Below are 20,035 nucleotides of genomic sequence, written 5' to 3'. Positions count from 1 at the left end.
TAGAAAACAAAACTAAATGTATTAAGAAAAACCAGTTGCCTGTTTATAAAATAAGTTCATTAAAATACTTTTCAGCTCTATAATTGAGATTAAATGATTTTTTTAAAAAATCATGGTACTTGAGAAAAATACAGGTTCAAATAGTACTAGATAAAAGGTAAAGGCTCCTGTGAAGATACAAGATGATGAAAAAGAACTTTGCCTCCATTCTGACCTTAAACTTTCTAGTTGGGTACTTTTTTCTAGCAGATGGAAGACTCCGAGAGCACAACATTCCCTAATGGGAACCGAAACTGTGCCCTCAAGAAATAAGGACTGCCCTGGGCCAGCAAGACACAAGATTCTGTGTGACTGACCCCAAGACAATGATCGACCTGACCTTTCCTGCCCACCTGCACATGCCCACCCACCTTTGCCCCACATTTTCCTTATATAAACTTGGAACTATATTTGGCACTTCGGAGACAGTCTCTGAGACGCTGGTCTATCTTCCCAGTGTTGGCCTCACTAAAATAAACTCCTTTCTGGTTTCCCCACCACTCCTCTCTCTGCCTTTGGATCCTGGCAGCTGTGAGCAGCAGGACCTGTTTGGGACCTCCGGGCCAGGTGCTCTTACACCCTACAGCCTCGCTACAATGAGACTTTGGGAAGTGGCACTTGTAAACATGTATAGCTTGGTAGGACAAGCATTTTTTGTGTTTAACTTGACGCACTACAAAATCTCTCTGCCCTTGAGCTAGGGAACAGCATCCAGTGCATTGAAGTGGGTCAGGACCATACGCTGGAGCCACACTCCTGGGTTCCAATTCTGGCTCCACCCCTCACCAACGGATGACCTTGCACAAATTACCTAATGTATCTGGGGCTGAATGGCATCATATATAACACAGAAACAAGAACAGGATCTACTTCATACAGGTGTAAAGAGGGTTAAGTGAGTTAATATCTGCAAAGTGCATAGAACACTAGAATATAGCCAGCACTTTAGGTGTCAAATGAAAGAAATAATCATTAGGGTCAATTCTGAGCCATAAATCAAAAATGGCAGAACAAGAAGAAATTAACTAGTGGAAAGAGAGAAGGGAATAAGTAAGGCTAGAAAAGAAGAAGAGAGGAAAGCAACAAAGATACAGAAGGAGACACGAATATTCCAGAAGAGAGCAGTGAGACTGGGAGGAAAGGAGGCAGGAAAACAAAGGAATAAACAGAGTCGAGGTAGAGAGAAGTCTAAGAAAGAAATAACTAAACAAGCAAAATAGTCCAGGGGAGCAGGCCAGGAGAAGGGAGAGAAAAGTCAGAGAAAAAAAGTGAATCTGATTGTTCTGAGCTAACTGGGTAAGAATTAGAAGTGAAAGGAGAACATGAGATTATTCCCATGATAGAGATTTCCTGAGGTAAAAGACACCCAGCAGTTACGGTCAGCTTTGGGGGAGGAGACACCTGTTAGGCTCCCACCATTCTTGGGACTACTAACTACAGCGACCTTTTGGGAACAAATGGGACCCTGATAAAGTGCCCAGAACACTGCTCTTAAAAATGCTATAGGTGCCACCAACAACTGAAAAGATAAACAAAATGTGGTTTATACATATAATGAAATATTACCCAGTTTTAAAAAGGAAGGAAATTCTGGTGGATGCTACAAGGTGGGTAAACCTTAAAAACATTATGCTATGGGGACACCTGGCTGGTACAGTAGAAGGAGCATGAGACTCTTGATCTCAGTGTGTCAGCGTCATGAGTTCAAGCCCCATGTTGGGTGTAGAGATTATTTAAATAAAAACTTGAAAAAAATTTAAAGCTATATGCTAAGTGAAATAAGCCAGGCACAAAAGGACACATATTGTAGGACGCCACTTAGGCAGGGTACCCGATAGTCAAATGCATCAAGACAGAAAGTAGAATAGAGGTTATCAGGTCCTGGGCAGGTTATTGTTTAATGGGTAAAGGTATCTGTGTGGGGTGATGAAAAAGTTCAGAAAGTGAATAATGGTGATGGTTATTCAACACCATAAATGTACTTACTGCCACTGAATTGTATGCTTAAAAATGGCTAAACAGCAGATTTTATCTTATGTCTATTTTACCATAAAAACAAATTAAAATAAAAATACACCATTGATGGTTGCAGTGGTAGTGGTCAACCATCTCCACCATAAAGGAGCAGTATGAACAGCTGCTAACCACTGCATGACAGAGGTGTAATATTAAATTCGCAAGCTATAAAATTAGGCCAAGTGAAGTGAAAATAAAGGGCTTCTGTTATGTTCACTCATTTGGAATGGCAAGTAGAGATTTTACATTTAACTGATTTCTGGGAAAAATTGTTTTAGAACTCAGAAGAAAAGAAAAAACTACTGGGCACTGTTCTAAAGGATGAACAGAACTGGTAGCAGAAGTAGCGATGGACAAATAACAAAATTATACAAATTTCAGCACAAATTCTCCATTCTTGCTGAGAAGAGGAAGTCTAAATAAGCTGTCACGTAGTTTCTCAATTTTAAAAATTCACAACAAATTGCAAACATTGATCAAAACTAGAAATGAGACGTTTAAAATAACAATACTATAACCTTGTCCAGCAACGTTCCAAGTGCTCTGACAGCCGCTATTGATTTGCTCTTGACCTCAACCCTGAGAGGAGACTAAGGCAACATTGTACGCCATTTCCCAGAGGAGGAAATGAACTGCAGAGAGTGGTGGCATAATTTGCCCAGCTGTGGGTCTGGTCAGCCTGAGCTCCCTCCGTTTGCTAGGGCTCTGCCCCACCCTACGTCCCCCTCTACCCCCAGCTCAAGGGCTGCTGGAAACCCAGGCTTGAGGGCAGAGTCACAGGACTGAAATATTATTTTTAATTCTACAAGGAAGAAAAATAAACACAATATTAATTAGGGAAAACATGACTAAGGAACTAAGGGTTTCTGAGAAAGTAAATAATCAGGAAAACAAGTTAGGTGCGGGCAGGAGGAAAAAATAATGAGGGAAGCGAGACTTTCATAAAAGCTTTCAACAAACTTAAAATGTAGTAACAATAAGCCTTTGACTAGTTTCCAAATGTAAACAGTGTTATTAAGTAAGCTGTTATGGATTTGGAATATTTCCATTTAAACAGAGAGGTCAAGGGTAAAGATAAAACATGAAGGAATGATAACAATGGGGACCTCCAGGTACTTTCACTGACGCCATTCACTTTTAACATTTGTTGTTAACAGTGAAGCAAACAATGAAAAGTTCAAGATTGCAGAAAAACTCCTCCAGATAAAATTTTATTTTATTTATTTATCTTTTTTTAAAGTTGGTTCCAGATCCAATATGGGGCTTAAACTCACCACCCTGAGATCAAGAGTCACATGCTGTACGGACTGAGCCAGCCAGGCGCCCTTCCAAGTAAAATTATATGCCATTGGGAAAAAACACTCCAGAAAAAAACTTCCAAAATTGGATAAGTGAGCAGATGATGGCAGACAAACTTCAGAATAAACTGTACTTTTAATATTACAAGGCTGATGTGCTACAGTCTAAAAACCATTGTAGAATATTCCTAAAGAAATTTGCCTAATTCGTTTCTGGCCATCATCAAAGACAGCACCGTGTAACCAGAAGAGAACTGAACTAAGATTTAAAAAAAATGTTTTTAAAGATTAGAAAACACAGAATGACAAGAACAAGGAATGAAGTGTATCAAGTGGTATCAAGCAGAACTGAAATGGTGACCTTGGCCTTCTTTTCCCACTCCATTTCTATATCCCTTTTGCCCTTCTACTTCCCATGCAGAAATCTTCCCACCAGGCAGTGAGTCCTCCTTCTTCCTCAAAGAAAAGAAAACCCTTGGCTAAGAGTCTTGTTGGAGGTCTTAACCTGACAATTCTGCATTAAAATCCTTGAGAGTTCAAAAGGAACCACCGCTCAGTGTGAGTTCTAAAGAATGATAAACCTTGATGTTTGCCTTTTGCTTTTTACAAAGAATAGCTAGTTGGCTGGTAAAATTTGAAAGCAATTTCAAAGAGAGTCTATCAGGAATCTTCTATTCTCCTCTCACAAGATTTTAGGTGCAAACCTCAAAGCAGCAGAGGGTATCACAGGCCTGCAGAAGAGAGCACAAATCATTAGCATCTGACTTGAGGGATGTTCATATAGTAAAGGTGGTGGATCAAGGAACAGAACACCACCAATGCCTGAAAGCCTCATGGTGTCCTCTCCCACAGGTAGCCACCCTCTTGCTTCCATGGGCCTCCCATCCCCTGGCAGGCTGAGGGAGGACACGGTGCTGAGTCCCAGGGAGCTGACCCCAGGCTGGCCTGCAGTCTGTGAAACTACAAGATTGGGTAAACTCCTAAGTTTGACCTTCCGGGAGTTGCAACAGAGACGCTGAGGTGTCACCTAGGGAGCTTCCTCCTTGGTGGGCCCTGAGTTCCAGTTTTTATCTCCCCAGCAATGTAAACTACCCACAATCCTGCTCTTCTTTTTAATTTTTTTTTACATTTATTTATTTTGAGAGACAGAGAGAGACAGAGTGTGAAAAGGGGAGGGGCAGAGAGAGAAAGAGGCACAGAATCTGAAGCAGGCTCCAGGCTCTGAGCTAGCGGTTAGCACGGAGCCTGATGCGGGGCTCAAACCCACGAACCATGAGATCATGACCTGAGCCGAAGTCAGACGCTCAACCGCTGAGCCACCCAGGCACCCCATCCTGCTCTTCTATTCAGTTGCTTTTGTGCTTGTTAGCCCCTTGACCAGGACAGCTAGGCAGTGAATACTCCAGAGGAAAACTAATGCTAGTCTCAGGCTCACCTCTCTGTGTGTTCTTTGCCTCTGAAATGTTGGCCCTCCTCTTCTGACTGCCTTCAACTCAGATCTTTATCTCTCCAGTCCCAAGAGATTGGAGAAAGCTCTTTGGATTCTCTGCCTCTCAGACTTCTCAGCAAGCTCCTTCCAACAAGCTTCCCAGACTCCTGATACATCCTGAGAACCAAAAAATGGTCCAAGAGGAAAAGCAGGTACAGAAAGCCTGGGCTCATTTTCATAAGCATCCCCTCTCCCCAGAATCTGACCCCTCAAGGCCAGTGGCTGCCTTGGTAGGAAAGTAAGGGCAATCCCAAAGGTATGAGGCTGTGGAAAACATTTCCTTTTCTACTCATGATTGTGTTTATCAAAAATGGAAGAACTGAGGTGCCTGGATGACTCAGTCAGTTAAGTATCTGACCCTTGACTTTGGCTCAGGTCATGATCTCACGGTTCATGGGATTCAGTCTCATTCGTGAGAATTGCCCTGTCAGCTCTCAGCCTATTTGGCTGTCTCTCTTTCTCTCCCTCTCTCCCTCTTTGCCCCTCCTCTACTTGCACTTGCTCTGTCTCTCTCTCTCTCAAAATAAATAAATAAACATTAAAAATAAATAAAATAAGGGGTGCCTGAGTGGCTCAGTCAGTTGACAAGCGTCTGACCTCAGCTAAGGTCATGATTTTACGGTTCGTGGGTTTGAGCCCCACGTTGTACTCTGTGTTGACAGCTCAGAGCCTAGAGTCCACTTCAGATTCTGTGTCTCCCTCTCTGTCTCACTGCCCTTTTCCTGCTCATGCTAGGTCTCTCCATGTCTCTCTCTCTTTCCCTCTCACAGAAATAAACATTTAAATTTTTTTAAATAAAAGTAAAATAAAATCTAAAAAAAAAATAAAATGGGGTGCCTAGTGTCTCAGTTGGTTAAGCATCCAACTCTTTGTTTTGGCTCAGGCCATGATCTCACAGTTCATGGGTTCAAGCCCCGCGTTGGGCTCTGCACTGACAGCACAGAGCTTGCTTGGGATTCTCTGTCTCCCTCTCTCTCTCTGCCCTTCCCCTGCTTGCACATTCTCTCTTTTTCAAAATAAATAAACTTTAAAAAAAAACTGGAATTACTTGTGGGCACAGTAAGAAAAGTACTGTGGTATGGCCTAGCTGATAGGACCAGGTGCAAAGTGCTCTGCTAAATCAAAGAAGCCAGTCACAAAGGACCAAATGTTGAATGATTTCACTGGCATGAAATATGCAGAATGGGCAAATGAACAGAGAGAGGCAGCAGAACAGAGATGGGGAATTAGGACAACATGGCTGAGAGGAATGGAATTTCTATTGGGGGTTATGAAAATATTCCAAAACTGACTGTGGTTATGATACCTCAATAAAGCTACTTTTTTAAAGAGGAGCATTTAAATCAATCCAGACCTTCTAGGAAGCAATTTGACAATAAACATCAAGAATTTTGACATGTGTATGTATACATAATATTTGTTTTTATGTAATTGTTATATATCATATATTATATTAATATATATATTAAAACAGCCTGAGAAAGTTCCAGACTTAAGAGGAATTGAGGGCATGCTCAGGGCCTACTAACTGAGAGAATAAAATCTAGAACAGGATAAGCCTGTAAAAGAATTATAATTCCCAAAGTTCACAAACTGGTTTTATCAGAATCACCTAGGGAGCTAGGCAGAGAGACAAATTCCAGAGCCTTACCCCTGAGAATTTTTTTTAAGCTCTAAACCCAACATGGCGCTTGAACTCATGACCTCGAGATCAAGGGTCACCTGCTCTACCAACTGAGCCAGCCCTGCACTCACTTCCCTGAGAATTTTGATTCAATCAAATTGCGAAGGTAGGAGGGAACCGCAGGAAACAAGTTTTTCAACGTCCCCAGGTGGCTGGGCAGCACACATACTAAAATTAGAACGATACAGAGATGAGCATGGCGCCTGTGCCAGGATGACATGCAAACTCCTGAAATGTTCCATGTTTTTAAAAACTAAATAGGGGTGCCTGAGGGGCTCAGTCAGTGTAGCATCTGACTCAGGCTCAGGTCATGATCCCATGGTTGGTTCGTGAGTTTGAGCCCCTCCTGGAGCCTGCTTAGGATTCTGTGTCTCCCTCTCTCTGTCCCTCCCCCACTCCTGCTGGATGTCTCTCTCAGAAATAAACAAACATTAACAGCAACAAAAAAAACCCTAAATAAACATCCCCAGGTGATTCTGATGTCAGCCACATCTGGCTAACCCTTGGACAAGGAAAGAAAAACCTTTTATCATGGCAGTAACACTTTTTGGAAAATCATTCTAGAAGTACTACAAGAGACTGATTATAGTGAGGCCAAGCCCTGCCTTTAATTAGCAAAGAAGAATCAGAGCTCTGAATTCTTACTGGAACTTATTAAAAGACATTCATACACAAACTTTCAGCACTCAATATCATCGCCTTAAAAAAAACAAAACAAAGCAAAACACTTTATCATTAAACAAAAACTTAGCAAGAATCCTGACACTTTTCTTCAAAATATACAACTTACCAGCGTCCCTAAGATGTTTGGGTATTTATGTCAGAATTCTGAAATGGCTGAGGCAATTGTTAATTTAGGTGGTCTTCTTTGCCAACAACCTTGCTCTCACAGGTATTTGATTTTCCAGCTTCCCTTTGCCGCTTGCTAACAAGCAAATGTGTTCTGTCACGTAATGAGGAATATTTAAAAAAAAGCTTCCAAAGTAAAAATGGATGTATGAAGAACATTTGAAGACGAATGACTGATACAAATGGATACAAATGGCTCATCAAGCAACATTGAGCACCCATGTTTTTCAACTTTGGATAGTGGATTTACATAGCTGGAAGCATTTACCCCAGCTCCCTTTTTATTTTTGCTTTCAATGTTTTAACGTTTTATTTTTGAAAGAGAGACAGAGTGAGAGCCGGGAAGGGACAAAGAGAGGGGGAGACACAGAATCCGAAGCAGGCTCCAGGCTCTGAGCTGTCAGCACAGAACTCCACAAGGGGCTCAAACCCACAAACCGTGAGATCATGACCTGAGCCGATGTCAGACATTTAACTGACGGAGACCCCCAGGAGCCCCCCAGCTCCCTTTTTAAACAGTAGCATTGTTTCACAAGACAGCTGGCAGGGGTACAAATACTAACTGTGGCCTTGGCACGTCTGGACACAGAAAGCTACCTGGCCCAAATCTCTCCAGCTCTTCTGTTGAATCAGTAATTGCAGTAACTAACAAGACTGCAGTTGGGTGTTGTTAAGCCGTAAGGCCTTCCTTACAGATGGTTCCCGGTGGTCACATGACTCAACCATCACAATCCCAAGTGGTTAGGACAAAATACTGGATAATGTAATGAGGCATAATCTTAAGTACCAAGCTGTTTCACTCTTTTTAATGTTTATTTGTTTTGAGAGAGAGCGAAAGCAGGCAGAGGAGGGACATAGCTTAGCTGTCTCTTTAAATTCAAGTGCTTTAAGTTGTTTTAACAAAAAAACAATTTCATATTAAAGTTGGTTGCAGGAAATTATTCTAGAACACAATTTTCCTTATTTAACACTATGTGGTTAAAACAAGAGAAAACAGTGTGACTACCTGTTCAGGCTACCTCAACTCCTGAAACATACACAGCCTTTTGTTCAAATAGGCGGGGCCATGGCACTGACCCAGAACTGAGAAGCAAACTGATACTAGTTTGAAGTAATTCCCTTTATATTCAATTCACTCCCCCCACAACAGGTTAACATGGGTCTCACATGATGTTCCTTTTCAAATCTTGATTCCTCAACCTCAGTCCCTTGTTTGCAAATTTAAATATAAAACAAAGAATGGTCAAAAAGAAGCATTTGATTAAAAAGACGGTAAGCCCAGATGGATGATATGGCGAAGCAGTTATTGCTTTCATAAAAACTCTATCTTACTGGTATATAATTAAGACAATCAAAGCTCAACCTTCTTCAATTTTTTTCAAGAGTTGGACCCTTTTTTTTTTTTTTTAATGTTTTATTTATTTTTGAGAGAGAGAGACACACACACAGCATGAGCAAGGGAGGGGCAGAGAGAGAGAGAGAGAGAGAGGGAGACACAGAATTTGAAACAGGCTCCAGGCTCTGAGCTAGCTGTCAGCACAGAGCCCGATGTGGGGGCTTGAACACAAGAAACCATGAGATCATAACCTGAGCCAAAGTCGCACACTCGAGTGAGCCACCCAGGCGCCCCATCAACTTCCTCCATCTTAATCAAACTAACTATAGGAGGCCAGCATGGGTCCAGTATTCACAGTTGTCTTCTATAAGCCAGGATCCATCCATCGATTTTTCTTTCTTTTCTCTCTCTTCCTTTCTCTCTCTGTCTTTCTCTCTCTCCCTCCCTCCTTCCTCCCTCCTTTCTTCCCTTCCTTCATTTTTTAATCAAGGATAATTCTTAAAGTACAGAGCAAGGTGAAAATGTTGAATGTGAAGGCAAGTAAAAAGCTACAACAGAGTACAACAGCACAGAGTGTATTACAAATATTAATAACTATTAAAGTTATGATCACCACAGGTTAAGTATTAGATCATGAAGGTATACCCAGAAAAGTCTTACTTCCAATTAAAAGACATTTTAATATGTTTTCATAATAAAACAGTTGATTTGGGAATAAATATCTCTTAACTATACGCAAAGGTTCTCTCAACTGATGTTTCACAAGAAAATACGTATATTTCAAAAAAATGTGTATATTTCAAATTAAAACTGATAGAATTTAAAACTACATGATTAGCATTTTCCTCCATAAAGAGAGACAAAAAAGTGGCATTGCATTCCTGTTTAGAAATTTTTGCCATATCTACCCTCAAGCACTTTGCTGAACCATTTCATTCAGATATAGACTATAACATGTTGGATTAATTTGCAAATTCAGTGAAGTAGTTAACGGAAACCACAAAATTAGAATCCCCTAATGGATGCAGTTTTTTATTTTAAAATTCATCATAATCATAGTCCATCGTAATGAAAATGTATACTGTGGAAATCCAATGTTGAATAAGTAAACACCAAGGGAATAGTAGTACTAATTATAGCTATTGCCATTTACTGAGCATCTATCACATGCCAGGCATTGTGAGATGGCCTTTACAAAAATTACTCAGTTGGGGCTCCCGGGTGGTTCAATCTGTTAAGTTTCCGACTTTGGCTCAGGTCATGATCTCACTGCTCATGAGTTCGAGCCCTTCATCAGGCTCTCTGCTGTCAGCACAGAGCTTGCTTCAGATCCTCTGTCCTCTTCTCTCTCTCTCTATTTAAATGTTTTAATAAACATTTTAAATAAAATTAAAAACTAAAAAATACTCAATTTTGGGGCACCTGGGTGGTGCAGTCGATTGTGCATCCAACTTCAGCTCAGCTCATGATCTCACGGCTTGTGAGATCACGCCCCGCATTGGGCTCTGTGCTGACAGCTCAGAGCCTGGAGCCTGCTTCAGATTCTGGGTCTGCCTCTCTCCTGGCCCTCCCCCACTCATTCTGTCTCTCTCTCTCAAAAACAAGTAAACATTAAAAAAAATTAAAAATTATCAATTTAAATCTTCACAATAACCAAAAATTTGTACTTGTCCAAGGTCATAAGGCTGGTAAGTGGGATTTGAACCCAGATGGCTTTGACTCCAGAGCTTGATCATTTCCTTCTCTGCTGCCCAGCGTCCTCCTAGGCAAAGCTGCCAGAACGAACGCTTGGTTTGGACCTGCTCCTGTCGCCTTGGCCTCCTACCAGATGATGCAATCACTAGGCTAGGCTGGATCTCAAAGAAACCCGGGGAGGTTATAATTTACCAAACCCACAAGGAGATTTAAATGGGTCAGAGAGTTGAGGTATCTACAAAACCATAAAAATTATAAAAATTCAAATAACAATTTTTAAAAACACAATATTTATTAAATGCTAACTTTGTGCCCAGCATTATTTTAGGAACTATATAACAGATTGGATGGAAGATTGTATTAAAATATTCAGCAGAGAGAGAAAATATAAATAACATTAATTCATAATTGTACCAAAACAAAAGCTACCTGTGTATACAGAACAGAAAATAGCAGCTCTCAAATATTCAGTGTTAACTAAGTCAACTCATACCAGGAAAATTAATGACTCCAAATATACTTCCTGGTTAGCTCATGTGCATGCATTTCTCTAACACTGAAATTGCTGGGCTTTAGCGACTGGATATGTTTTACTTTCTAGGTAATACTGGACTGCTTTCCAAAGTAGTCATAGCAATCAATTTATATTCCCATCAACCAGGTATGAATATTTCCATTGCTCAACAGTTTCAGAATTTGGAATTGCCGATTGTCATTTAGGTATACAGGAATATGGCACTCTGGTTGTAGTTTGCATTTCCTTAATTATTAATAAGGTTGAACACCTCATTATTGGTTTATTAGACATTTGTGTATCTCCTTTTCTGAGGTGCTTGTTCAAGACTTCTGCCCATTATTTTATTAGTGCAGGTAACATCTTATCTAAGATAAGATTCAATATTCAAGACCTATACTGAGGTCATGGATATATTCTATTATATTAACTTCTAAAAGCTTTAATGTTTTGCCTTTCAACTGCCATGCTTCCTGGGTCATAAATCAAGTGTTTGAATGCGTGTGAATCTGTTTCTGACTCCGATGGCATTCCATTGATCAATTAGTCTATTCTGGTGCCAGTACTACACTGTCTTAATTATTATAGCTCTTCCTGACTTCCAGAAGAGAAATTCTTCCAATTTATTTTTTTCTTTTTCAAGACTCTCTTGCTTTTTCTTGGGTGTTAACAAATATTTTAGTATCAGCTTGTCTCGTTTTTTGTTTTTGTTTTGAGAGAGAGAGAGAGAGAGAGAGAGAGAGAGAGCGCACAAAGTAGAGGGACAAATAGAGAGCGAGAGAAAGAGAGAGAATCTTAAGCAGGCTGCACACTCAGCACAGAGCCCGACACAGGGATGGACCCCATGACCCTGGGATTATGACCTGAGCCAAAGTCAAGAGTAGGTTGCTCAACGAACTGAGCCACCCAGGCCCCCCATCATCTTGTCTAGTGTTGTTGTTTTTTTAAATTTGCTGGGATTATATTAAATCTATAAGTCTGTTTTCAAAGAACTGACACATTGCAGTATCAAATCTTCCAATCCTTGACCCAGTGTTTCTTCTTCATTTATTCAGGCTTCACCTAAAGTCACTCGATAAAATTTTAGAAATTTTTTGTAAAAGTCTTTTCTACATATTTTGTTAGACTTAAAATATATCTCCCATACTTTTTTTTAAAAGATTTTATTTTTAAACAATCTCTACACCCAATATGGGGCTCTAACACACAACTCTAAAACAAGAGTCACATGCTCCACTCACTGAGCCAGCCAGAAGCCCCCTATGGTCTATAAGTAGTGAAAAACCATGAATCTGAAAAAAGACATGATTTTTTAAATGATGTATAAAAATATATCATTTTTTTGATGAGACAATTAAAGTTTAGGATACTCATATATAATTCATATATAATATGAATATAAACATTTAAAAATGTTTTTAATAAAACCAAGTTCATCAAAGTACATTTTCTGCTACATAATTTAGGTTTGGGGGTTGTTTATATGTTTTTTAAGTAATCTCTACCCCCAACTTGGGGCTTGAACTCACAACCTCGAGATCAAGAGTCACACATTCCACTGGCTGAGCCAACCTGGCACCCCATAATTTAGTTGTAATTCTAGAATTACCACTTTGTACTTATGTCATATCTCACTTCAGCAGGTTTAATGTAGTTAGGAAAACCTACGTGTCACATAAACGAGTGTCCTAAGCACCTATTAGTTGTGGGTTCTTATATTTATCAATGTATGAAGTACTTAAAATTCAGAACAATGTCATTCATCAACTTCAAAAAAGTTAAATAAATGAGTAAGAGACTAACATCTTGTTAACATACACACTGTTGTCTGGGATTGAGAACACACACACCTTGCTCCTAGCTTTAGCTCCCACCACTCTTAAATCCTTCACTAAAATCGTCTCCCTTTTTTCATTTGTAAAGTAGTTACAATATGGGTTTGTCAATGGCACACATTAAGGATGAAATGTAAATTAATTCCTTGCAAAGCACACTAGAAAGGTTGTCAAACACAAAGCAACATTTACTCAAAGGTGAGTTCTGCCATCAGAAGGACATGAGAATAAAGTTGCCTATAATCATGGTTTGTAGCAAGACTGAAAATAACCCCCAAGGCATTGGCCTCAAAATCTTCAAGCAACACTAAGAAAATGGTAGAGATTTGCACACAAAATAAGAATTTAGAAGAAAACGGGGTGCCTGAGTAGCTCAATTGATTAAGCATCTGACTCTTGATTTCAGCTCTGGTCATGATCTTACACTTCGTGAGATCAAACCTCGCATGAGGCTCTGTGCTGACAGCACAGAACTTGCTTGGGATTCTCTCTCTGCCCCTCCCCTACTTATGCTAGCACCTGCTGGCACTCGCGCTCTCTCTCTCTAAATAAATAAACTTAAAAAAACTTTTTAAAAAATTCAGAAATCACTTTGAATATCATAATTGCATTCACTGCTTTACTCCTCCAAACATTTAGAATCCAGTTAGTAAAAGGCATTCTTATACCGCATTCTATATGACGAGGGAGGCTAAAAAGTAACCATCACTTCTAGGAATTTATAACATGTTTAGGAAATAGGAAATAAGCACAAATACTTGTTGCATGACACAAATTAAGTACTCAGTAAATGGGGCGCCTGGGTGGCTCAGTTGGTTAAGCATCGGCTTCACCTCAGGTCACGCTCTCACAGTTTGTGGGTTCGAGCCCCGCATCGGGCTCTGTGCTGACAGCTAGCTCAGAGCCTGGAGCCTGCTTCAGATTCTGTGTCTCCCTCTCTCTCTGACCTTCCCCTGCCCGCGCTGTCTCTGTCTCTCAAAAATAAAAAACATAAAAAAAATTTGTTTAAGTACTCAGTAAATGTACTATTATTACAAAGCAGTACAAAAATCCTGTAGGACATTCAGAGACAAAAGGGATCACTTTCAAGTAAGATGGTCAATAGCGCCTCATTGAAGAATATGTGCTTTCGACTTGCTCTAGCACAAAGGTTGGCAAACCACAGCCCAAGTGTGGCTCGACACCTGTTTTTGGATATAACCTGTGCACTAAGAATGATTTCTACATTTTAAAATAATTGAAAAGACTTAGAAAAAAAGTATTTTATAATACACGAAAGTTATATTACATCACATTTCAGGCCCCATAAATAAAGCTTCATTGGAACCCAGCCATTCTTTCGCAAGACAGGGGTGAAGGAATAGTTGCCACAGGGACCATGTGGCCTACAAACCCACAAATATTTAGTCCCTGTTCTTTACCAAAAAAATTTTACAAACCAGCTGCTCTTGAAGGATGGATGGGAATTTGGTGGGCAGAACTGGACGAAGAGGCTGGTTTGGAGGTGTCAGGGGGTATGTGTGGGGAGAAAACAAACATTCCATTTGAGAAATGAAGGAAATCTCTAGAATACTGTGCGGACAGCAGGAAGACTAGTGTGGCTGAAGCAGAGGGTCCAAAATCAGTAAACAGATACTGACCTGATCACTATTTGCTTTGTTATTGAGCCATTTATACTATTGTAGTAATTGATGAGTCTATGAGAGTACTGCTATTAATATCCCCATTAATAATTAAGAAACTAATCAAGACACCTGGTGGCTCAGTTGGTTAAGCCTCTGACTTCAGCTCAGGTCATGATCTCACAGCTTGTGAGTTCGAGCCCAGGGTCAGGTTCTGTGCTGATAGCTTGGAGCCTGGAGCCTGCTTGGGATTCTGTGTCTCCCTCTCTCTCTGCCCCTCACTGGCTTGCACTCTCTCTCTCTCTCTCTCTGTCTCTTTCTCAAATATAAATAAACATTTTAAAACATTAAAGAATAATAATAATTAAGAAATTAGCCAAATGATTTGATAAACTAAGTTTACAGATATTATGCAACGGGCCCAAAACGAGTCAAGTGAATCTGGTCTATTAAATCCAGGTTCCTTTCCCCCCAGAACCCATGCTGTTTAATGCTACACCATATCAAACCTCCAACAGGGTAGTAAAAGGAAATATTTCTACAAAGGTAAAATGGAACAAAACTCTCGATGTTTTCAAATACAGGTGGAAAAGGAATATGGTTTTATCTGTAGGCTATGATTCTTGTGTTTAAAAGGACAGTTATCCCAGTGGCACCTGGGTGGCTCAGTTGGTTAAGCATCCAACTCTTGATCTCAGCTCAGTTCTTGATCTCAAGGTTGTGAGTTCAATCCCCATGTTGGGCTCCACACTGGGCATGAAGCCTACTTTAAAAAAAAAGAACAAAAAACAAAATGAAACAAAAAGACAATTGTCCTGTAAGCTAGTGGTCCAAAATGTTCCACAACTGAAATCAAACTATTGTGGCCTTTTTCTAAATCGTAGGAGAAAAAAAACTGTGAGTTTGATTTTCTCAATTTCAAGTTTTGCCCAGAAGTATTTCTTAAATCTTTGAAAAAGTGATACATTATAAAAATCAATGAGTAAGTAGCAGACCGAATTTGGGAAAATTCAGCTGATTATGCTTAGCTCAACTTTTTTTTAATGGATTATGTGCTCAACAGATTTTCATTTTATTACTTTAAGTTCAAATGATTAATTGACTATATATTAATTCAATAATAGTTAACTCAATTATCTGGAGGTAGTTTTAAGATTTTCTTCAATAGAATAATGCTTCTGAGAGAGCTAGCATAAGCACTAAGAAAAAAATCAGACACATGTACATATTAGCAGGATCTATTAGATTAAACTATTGAAAGGAAAAGATAACTCATTATCTTACTACTTATTCCATAAAAGTAATAAGTATATGTAATAATATGTATCAATTATTACTTATTACAGCTTACTACTACTTAGGAACAGTCCCACCCCTATCATATTAAGTCTAAGGCTGCACAGTTCAATAGAAATATCATACAAGCCATACAGGTCGCATATGTTATTTTAAATCTTCTAAGTAGGTACAGCATTTAAAAGTTAAAATAGGTGAAATTAATTGCGATAATATATTTATTTAACCTAGTATATGCAACATATTATCATTTCAATATATAATCATTATTTTAAGGGCACCTTGCTGGCTCAGTTGGAAGAGCATAGGACTCTTGATTTCCAGGTCATGAGTTCAAGCCCCACACTGGGTATAGGCATTACTTAAATAAATAGGGGCACATGGGTGGCCCAGCCGGTTAAATGTCTGACTCTTGGTTTCAGCTCAGGTCATGATCTCACGTCTGTGGGATGGAACCCCACATCACGCTCCATGCATACAGCATGGAGCCTGTTTGGTATTCTCTCTCCCCTTCTCTCTCTCTGCCCCGCCCCTCTCGCCATCTCTCTCCCCCCTCAAAAATAAATAAGTAAACTTTTAAAAAATTCTCTAAAAAAAAGAAATTAAAAAAAATACTAAACTTTATAATCAATATTTTATAAACTGAATTTTTTCATACTGAATCTCAAAAATCTAGCATGTATTTCACACTTCTAGCACAAGCTAAATTTCAAGTGTTCCATAGTCACATATGGCTACTGGCTACCATATTGGATGGCACAGATCTAAGGAATAGCTCTTCTTTTTCTTTGTTTTAATAAATTTAATTATTTGTGTATTTTGTTTTTAAGAGAGAGGGTGCATGGTGGGGAGAGGTGGGGGGAGAGAGAGAATCCCAAGCTGATTGCGGAGCCTGACACAGGGCTCAATCCCACAACCCAGGATCATGACCTAGAGCTGAAGTGAAGTCGGTCTTTCAATCATCTGAGCCACCCAGGTGCCCCAGGAGCAGCCTTTCTAAAGATCACAACATGGAGCACCTGGATGACTCAGCCAAATGAGACCCAGTCTTGATTTTAGCACAGGTCAGTATCTCCTGGTTGGTGGGTTAAAGCCCGGCATAAGGGTCTGCACTGACAGTGTGGAGCCTCCTTGGGATTCTCTCTCTCCCTCTCCCTCTCAAAAATAACTAAACATTTAAAAAATAAGTTATATATATACATACATAAAGATCACAACAGGAAAAGAGGCTATGGATCACAACCAGAGAGTCAGACCCAGAAAGCAAAGGAAATGGGTTGAGAAAAGGAGCCAGTAGCTCCAATATTCTAGTGTTCAAATAAATGAGAGTTCAACTAGGAAATGAACAACAAACAATAACAGACCATTTTCACAGATAATGACCTTTCAGCAATCTATTTGGGGTTCTTAAGTATTGCACAGTATTGATTTATGATGTTTGTTTCCTCTACATTGTAACTAGTCTTGCTATAATTGTGATTTGGGATTATCTATAATTTCTCCCCTCTCCATTTCCTCACCAACCTCACCAAGTAATCTCTAAACTATTTCAAAGTCGACAAAAATAAACCAAAAAAACTACTTCCAGGTGCTTTCCACAACCTGAACAAATGTAAAATCTACACAGGTAATGTGTAAGCCTCTGAAGGATTTGGAGAAGGGAATGGATTTGTTTCAGTATCAATAGGGAAGTATCAATGTCACAAAAGGAGCTGTAGGAAATAAACTAGAAAGGAACCTGTTCAGAATGTTCCACATAAATCTTGAAACAGGGATGTTGCCTTGAAAACAAAAAAAAAGGACAGAGGCTTGATTTAGCAGTGATTCAAGTTAATCATGTAAACAGTAAACTGCCAGAAGAGGGAGAGGAAGGCTTCAACAGAGAAGAACCAGAGAAGAAAAGCTCCCCTCTCACCTTCTCCCCAATACCCAAGGAGAATTTCAGATGTACCATTCTGCAAAGATTTGGTGGTAGCAAACATTTCCCTTTTTTTTTTTTAATGCTTTATGTCTTTTGGGGGGGGGGGCGGAGAACAAATGGGGGAGGAGCCAAGAGAGATGGGGTCAGAGGATCTTAACCCAGCTCTGAGCTGACAGCAGAGAGCCTGATTCCAGGCTGGAACCCCACAACTGTTGAGATCATGACCTGAGCCACAGTCGGACTGAGCAACCCAGGAGCCCTCATTTCCTTTTTCTTAACTCACAGGTCTTAAGATTTAGACGCCAGATCAAATTCTTATTTGCTAATCTATTGAAGTACTTACGATAAATTTAAACACTAACCAGTAAATTCTGCTTGTAAAAAAAAACATAACAAATTGTTGAATAGGGTGTGGTCTCCACTCTTTGGGCAAGAGGTAGGGTTAGAGATTATGTATTTTATGTGGTAATAGGTCAAAGCACATCAGCATTCAATTTTAAAATAGGCTCTGACTAAAAAAAAAAAAATAGGCTCTGACTAAACCATTCAAACATTGCAAACAAGATATTTAACAGTTTATCACTTTTACCAAATTCAAGTATGAAGTTACAATGATGTGTTGACTAGTGCTTAAAAGGTAAAATTAAGGAAACCAAAGTGACAGCTCAGTATTTCTCAACTCTGATCAATTCTGCTTGTTATTCAGAAACTGATCCCATTAGGATATGTTTGTAAAAAGTTAAAGGAATCAAATGTAATTCTTGCAGTCCAGAGGATTTCATGATGCCCCTTCAAGTAGTGGGGAAATCTGCAAGTGGCAAATCAACAGTGAAATCCTTAGGGTACCAATCTACCTTAAAAACGGAAACTAGAGACAAAACCCACATATTATGATGCCAAGTTTGTAAAAATGTTTCATACACACACACAAAGATTTGAAGCACACAAAAATAGCAGCAGGAATTGTCTCTGGTAGTTTTAAGTAATTTTTTATTTTATGCTGTTTCCAGATTTTCTGCATTTTTTACAATGATCATGTATTATTGTTAAAACTAGTAAGAAAAAATAAATTTAGACAGGCAGGATCTGAGGCAGTGCCAATCAACTTAGAATTACATTGGATTGACAGGCTCTCCCTTATGCCACCGTAATCTAAGTAAGAAGCACTCAGGGCCCTTGCCTCGTAATACAATCTTGATTACATTCCTGTGTATAATATATGAGGCACACATTAATACTTGTGCTGCAAAACATTAGAAAACTAAAAAATGGTTCATCTAGGAAAACAGAAAGCAGTTTAGCGCTCTTGCAAAACAAAGAGCCTAAAGTGGATGCTCAAGGAATGAATCAATCTTAATTGATTCCTCTTAAGGAATCACAAGGTGGGGAAAATGCCTTGGTTGAAAATTTTAAAATGTAGACCGACTACTAAAGTGTTCGCTTTAAAAAGGCTCATTTTTAAAAATCACACCTCGATTCATGAAAAGAGTAAACGTAGAGGTTACTTTCCAAATGTTCCAGTTTATCAGTTTGAATCAACACTGCTTGAAACGGGGCTTTGCCCCCAACAAAGGCAATTTTGCTTTCTGAATTCTAAGGCAACATGTAAGTATGGTTCCTTAAGGTGCAAACTACTGAAGTGCTGGGTGGGGGGGGGACGGGGGGAGGTAGTGGGTAGAAGAGTACCCACAACTGTGTATCTTCCTGCCTTCATAGAGCTTACTGCAAAAGGTGGCCAAGGAACGGGTCAGGCAAAGAGGCCACAGAACAGTCACGCGCGATTTTGTTGGTTTTTAATGAAGGTAAGTACTGATGAGGATCAAGAACTTTGGGGGACAAGATTTGATCGGACGATAGCGCAGACTTAGGCAAGGGGCTGAGCTGGGTGGGACTCGTCTCACACTTAATCCTCGATGACAGCACCAACACTAGCCCTCCTTGTGCTTAACGTACACAAACATTGACTGAAAACTGAAATCCAACAAATCCTCCAAACAAGGCTAAACACGCCCGCACACAAAATTCAACAGCGCTGCGTTCATCTTACTTGGTAGAGTACCTAAACACCTGGCTACTGACTTAAAAATGCTTAACGAAAGCTGATGATCAGCGGGAACTACACACAATCAAGTAGCTCGTGAAGGGCCTCCGGCTCACGCCTTTGCACGCAACACCGAGGCAGGTTGACCTCGGCCTCCGCCCTGCCCACCCTGGGACGCTGTTTACTGAGACTGACCCAAACGTGCCATCCCCATGGCCCTCCAAGCCCGGCCTCCCCACGTCTAGGCGACGCCAACTAGTACATGTGGACTCGAGAGGAGGGGGGGTGGACGGGCAATCAATGGCAGGTGGGTGGCGCGGCCTCACGAGACAAAGCAGGGCGTCCCATCCAAGGCAGCCCTCCACCGCGCGGGGCGTCCGCCCGCCTGGCCCCGAGGTCC

At 40.1% G+C, this 20,035-nt stretch overlaps 1 protein-coding gene and 1 pseudogene across 4 annotated transcripts in view; one reads left to right on the top strand and one right to left on the bottom strand.

Moving 5' to 3' along the window:
* PRDM10 (PR/SET domain 10) overlaps window positions 1–20,035 on the bottom strand; it is a 94,970-nt gene that overhangs the window by 74,106 nt on the left and 829 nt on the right. The window lies entirely within an intron of this gene.
* LOC115272840 lies at window positions 6,675–6,774 on the top strand (annotated as a pseudogene).

The sequence above is a fragment of the Suricata suricatta genome, chromosome 11 (assembly GCF_006229205.1).
Source record: "Suricata suricatta isolate VVHF042 chromosome 11, meerkat_22Aug2017_6uvM2_HiC, whole genome shotgun sequence".
In the NCBI taxonomy this organism is placed as follows: domain Eukaryota; kingdom Metazoa; phylum Chordata; class Mammalia; order Carnivora; family Herpestidae; genus Suricata; species Suricata suricatta.
The sequence above is the reverse complement of the archived record's forward strand: the minus strand, read 5'-3'. Positions and strand labels throughout refer to the sequence as shown.